At 33.7% G+C, this 5,800-nt stretch overlaps 1 pseudogene across 1 annotated transcript; it reads left to right on the top strand.

Annotated features, from left to right (window-relative positions):
• Positions 1-375: 375 nt before the first annotated feature.
• LOC143584565 (glucose-1-phosphate adenylyltransferase large subunit 1-like) lies at positions 376-4,908 on the top strand (annotated as a pseudogene). The gene is made up of 12 exons (XR_013144382.1): positions 376-642; positions 1,026-1,148; positions 1,764-1,937; positions 2,614-2,706; positions 2,811-2,950; positions 3,125-3,218; positions 3,365-3,550; positions 3,631-3,709; positions 3,765-3,852; positions 3,985-4,089; positions 4,372-4,478; positions 4,558-4,908. The product of XR_013144382.1 is annotated as a glucose-1-phosphate adenylyltransferase large subunit 1-like (transcript).
• The last annotated feature ends 892 nt before the right edge of the window (positions 4,909-5,800 follow it).

The raw sequence follows: 5,800 nt of genomic DNA, 5'->3' as shown, positions 1-5,800 counted from the left end.
AAGGACCATACTAGTAACTAACTCAAATTATTAATCTGAACATAGAACCAAAGAGAGATTAATAATAATAATAATAATAATAATAATAATAATTCACGTGGACTAGTAATAAATCTGACAACACCGGAGTGTTTCTCGTTCATACTCTTACTCATTCAACACTCTTCATAACTTCATATTCATATTATTATTCACTCTTCTCTTCAACCCTTTTATTATTATTGCATCAAACCTACTCTGTACTGTAATCCGAATCTTCCCAAGATTTTATTATTATTCTTCTTCTTCTTCTTCTTCCACTGTGAAAACCAGATAATAAATTTGATTAATCGTCGTCAAAAACACGTTTTCTCATATGGGGTTTTGCGTATTGACCATATGAACACAAATATGTAAAGTATTTGATAAATGTGATACTTTTTGCATACTGGGTTTTAGACTTTTAACCTCCAAAAGATGGATTCTTGTTGTGCTAGTTTTAATCCTAATTTGCATGTTCAAAAAAGACCCGGGTTTGTAGAAAATGGGTTCTGGGGGAAGAAAATTATAAATTATAAAAGTTCAAGAATTGAAAGCAGGAGGGTGAAGAAAGTTGGAGTGATTCAGGGTGTTGTGAAATCACCTGTTGATGAAGAGATTTTGGTAAGTACGTTGAAAATACTGGTACTGGTACTGAATTCATTGGTATGGTACGGGTACCAGTGTTTTGGTAATGTAGCCACTTTGTTTTTTTTTTTCATTAATGATACCGGTACGGTATGGAAATCGGTACATGTATTAGTACGGTACTTGTACTGGTACCAAATAGGCTAAATCGGTACCAATATATGTGTTCGGCCGTTATTTAGTAGGAATGAAAATTGTTACCAAATACTGAAAAAATACCGAAGTTGAGAAAAGTGGTTACTGAATGTATTGGCTTGGTACTTTGGTACCGGTACCAATATTTCGGTGAAAAAAATCTCATTCCATGATTAAAGATTAACGGTTGATCTTGAATTATTAAATTTAAAAGTTTTTTACAGACATTTGAGACAAGATTTATGGAAGAGAGGAAAGTGGATCCTAAGACAGTGGCATCCATTATCTTGGGTGGAGGTGCAGGGACCAGACTGTTTCCTCTTACCAGCAAAAGAGCTAAACCAGCTGTAAGTCAAATCTTAACAAACTCATTATCATCATTTATGTTCACATTGGTTTTAAAAACTAAATATGAAATTACTTTTAGTTCGGTATGAATTTGTAGTTTTAACAAAATGTGAATTTTGTCCAACCACTTATCCAGTTCGCCGATAGGTGTCATAACCGAGCGGCCCGAATAAAGGTTGTTCAAGAGTACTCAATGGGCCAGACAACCGGATCAGTGACGGTTCCTGGTCCGGTCAGGTGTTAAGAATTATCAGATTTTAGGTTGTCGTTTCTATCCATTTAATGAACATGTTGTGTTGAGGTTGACATGTTTAATCCATTTAATTAAAAGTGATAGTATTTTGGTTGACGTATTTAACCGGTCTAATTAGGCAGACTTTCAATTTAAAAAAATGTATGTTTTATAACTTTCGTTACGACTGTTTTGCCCATTTGTTACAACTCACCTACCCATTTAACATGTTTATAACTTGGTTACAACCGGTTGATGTCCTAAATAACTAGCAACTTTTGTCACCTATTAACTTTTTTGGTTCTTCAAGCCATGCTAATTAATTCTGATTTGAAATGATTTAAACAAGTTTTGTGGTGATTTATGATGGAATGATATGCAGGTTCCAATTGGTGGATGTTACAGACTAATTGATGTTCCAATGAGTAATTGCATTAATAGTGGGATAAGGAAGATCTTTATCTTGACACAGTTTAATTCTTTTTCGCTCAATCGTCACTTGGCTCGAACTTATAACTTCGGAAACGGCATGAGTTTTGGGGATGGATTTGTGGAGGTATTATATTTATTAATATCTTTAAATATGTCTTTATGAATATTGAATTATCAAACACTTGGAATTTGTTTTTTGTTGAAAAGTTGCTAATAATCTTGATTGTTAGTTTTATTAATGGGATCAAGCTAATTTGGAAATTAGGATCATCCTAGATATAGTTTCCATTCCTAAAACTTTGAAAATGTTTTACGGTTTCATAGATATATGCGTGACTCTATCAACTGTTGAATGGCGCACATTCAATGATGAACTGGTTTTAAGTAGAGAACTATAAACACTTGCATGTTGCACTTGTCATTTATAGTGTAAACAAGTCGAGCCGACCTCGAACTTGCCTCGTTTAGCTTAAGAGAGTTTGAGCTCGAGCTCAGCTCATTTGTTATTTATTAAATTTTTTATTCATGTAAATATATGATTATTTGTTATACATTTATGATTATAACTTTTTATAGAACATAATATGTATTATTGGTATTTACTTTTTTTATAATATTTATATAAATTATAATAGTTATTATGTAATTATATATTTAGTCTCAAGTTAGGGCTCGTTTAAACTCGCCTTGTTTCGATATTTTACGAGCCTATCTCGACTTGTGAATGGCTGGGCTCATTTACACCCTTAATCATAGTTAAAGCAATAAGTACACGTGTTTCTTACAAACCTCACATTCAGGTTTTGGCGGCCACTCAAACACCAGGTGAAGCAGGAAAGAAGTGGTTTCAAGGAACAGCGGATGCAGTTCGCCAATTTATATGGTTGTTTGAGGTAAATAACTAATAACTTGTCTTATCATATGTTCGTCACATCGTTTTTCATTCCACATTAATAGTAATCTTTTAAGTTAATGTGGTTCTATACAATCAATGTAGGATGCCAAGAACAAGAATGTTGAAAACATTCTAATTCTATCAGGAGACCATTTATACAGAATGGATTATATGGACTTCGTTCAGAAACACGTTGACACAAATGCTGATATAACAGTTTCATGCATTCCCATGGACGATAGGTATATAAACGTGTCGATCAAGGTTGTGTTTTATGAATCACAAACGGGTTAAATAATTTGGAACTCTATTTTTAATGCATACAACCCCCTAAATTCTTACCAAAAGATTTACATCATTGTTATTGTTGTTGTTATTATTATAATACAATGTTTTATCTCGGTTTTGCTTTGTAGCCGTGCATCTGACTATGGGCTAATGAAGATTGATGAAACCAGACGAATAGTCCATTTTGCTGAGAAACCGAAGGGCAACTTGCTAAAATCAATGGTGAATACTCGTAAAACCAATGACAAAATTATTAAATGCAAATAGATCCATTTTCTAATTTTGGTTTTGACTTTGGATCATGAAGAAGGGACATCTTTTTACTTTTTCATGGTTGACTAAACTGCTTTTCAATGTTTTATATTCAGCAAGTTGACACCACTCTTCTCGGGTTATCAGACCACGAAGCGTTACAAAACCCGTACATTGCGTCGATGGGTGTTTATGTATTCAAAACCGATGTTTAGCTAGAGCTTTTAAAATGGAAGTACCCGTCATGCAACGACTTCGGGTCTGAAATTATTCCTTATGCGGTGGCAGAACACAATGTCCAAGTGAGACTTTAACCTTTGAATTTTGACTTTTTCTGGTCAAAACTATCACAAGATTATTGATATCTTTGTTTTGTTAATAGGCGTATCTGTTCAAAGATTACTGGGAGGACATTGGTACCATAAAATCTTTCTTTGATGCCAATTTGGCCCTTACTGAACCGTGGTTTGGAAATCGTTGCATTTGAAATGACGCATTTACCCCTTTTGTGTTAATAGCCTCCAAAGTTTGACTTCAACGATCCAAAGCCCCGTCTTTCACGTCTCCAAGATTCTTGCCACCTACAAAAGTCGAAAGATGCAGGGTATATTTCGTTATAAATAATTATCTTGTTAAATGTGATTACAAAAATTATATTATTTATGTAGTTGTCATAATTCTGAATATAATCAGCATTTTTTTGATCCATTTCATAATATTTTAAAAATCCGTTCAGATTGTTGATGCAATAGTCTCCCATGGGTGCTTCTTGCGAGAGTGTAGTGTCGAACACTCTGTAGTCGGTATACGATCGCGTTTGGACCAAGGGGTTGAGCTAAAGGTGACATTTTTACCCTTCTCATGATATATAACATATTTACCCTTTCCAAAATTGTTAAATGACGTAGTTACACTTCTTGTGATAAATGACACATTTACCCTTTCTGATATCGTTAAATGACATTTTTACCCTTCTCACGATAAGTTAAATACTTATCCTTTTCGACAATCGTTAGATGACATAAGTACCCTTCTCATGATAAATGACATATTTACCCTTTTCGATATCATTAAAGGTCATTTTTACCCTCCTAATGAAAAATTACATATTTTCGTTTGTCAGGATACCATGATGATGGGTGCAGACGACTACCAAACTGACTCAGAAATCGCGGCCCTTTTAGCAACTGGCAGAGTCCCCATCGGTGTTGGACCGAACACCAAAATAACGTAGGCATTCCTTCCCTCTCCCGCCTCGGGACATCCTTACCATTATAACAATAATAGTAATATCTTTTTGTTGGTTCAGGAATTGTATAATTGACAAGAATGCAAAGATTGGAAAAGATGTGATTATTAAAAACAAAGATAACGTCGAAGAAGCAGACAGGTCGGATGAAGGGTTTTATATAAGATCAGGGATAACGGTCATCATAAAAAACGCAACGATTAAAGATGGAACTGTTGTGTAATGACATGCATTTTGTGTTTGAATATTGTTAGATATCTAGATTGACATAAGCGTTTTGCAGTATGAACTTGTTGGCTAATAAAGATATGTAGAATAGTAAGTAGGTCGTTTATTTTGTAATAAATTAAGTTATGTAATGTTTATTTATTTTGTTATATGTTAGAATAAATATTCATTTGTAAAATATAAATGAAGGAAAATGGGTGTCAGTTTTAAAATAATATATTTTATATTAAGGTTTCTTTTATAGCTGAAGTTGTTAAAGGTGTTCTAAAATATATAATATATAGATAACAGTTGTTTATATCAATGGGCCCAATGGCGAACCTAAGAAATTTTCTTACAGAGATCGGAAATTTTCTCTGTTTTAATCGCTATATACTAACAAGGGTCGATCAAGGTTATTACTCTATAAATCTATAACACTACTATAAAATATTTCGCAGGGGACCGCCAACCCCGTACCATATGATTAGCTTTTATCATAATGTAGAGAGTTGGAATATAAGTATGGACCACTCACCACACAATTTAATGTCACCAAACATTAGTTATTGTTTCCAGTTTATCAAACACCGTCATCTCTTTCATGTTCTTGGTACTACTATACGTCAACAACTACGTACATTGCTAAAGGCTGTTAACCATCACGTGCTTAGTACTATACATGCATACACAAGTACATTGAGAAGGTTGTTGACCATCAAGTTCTGGTAAGCACGTGAAATATCTAGGTTGCTCTTAACTATTTGGATAGTTGTTTCGGCCTTCATAAACCGTGCAATTTAATCATTTAGATTAAAGTATTTCCCTTATACAGTTATACACGAAATCAATAATCGGATAAAACAGAAAGTTTCTATAAAATAGTTAATTTATGTGAAAGTTAATAGTAAAGTTAGATGATTACATTATATAGGTGTTGAACCAACACACTAATTGGGGTGAAATGTCGCAACATTATATGTACACTTATGATAGTTGGGATGTAACCACTACTTACAAGTTACATCAGCATCAGGTCTCCTATTTGGTAGCAAACTTAGTAGCTGCCTGAAGAAACGTGGATCTACTCACTGGT

This window comes from Bidens hawaiensis, unplaced genomic scaffold (assembly GCF_021521415.1).
Source record: "Bidens hawaiensis isolate Kalapana, Puna unplaced genomic scaffold, B.hawaiensis_p1.1 tig00001521_1, whole genome shotgun sequence".
NCBI classification, from domain to species: Eukaryota; Viridiplantae; Streptophyta; class Magnoliopsida; order Asterales; family Asteraceae; genus Bidens; species Bidens hawaiensis.
This window is presented reverse-complemented; position numbering and strand designations above follow the sequence as displayed.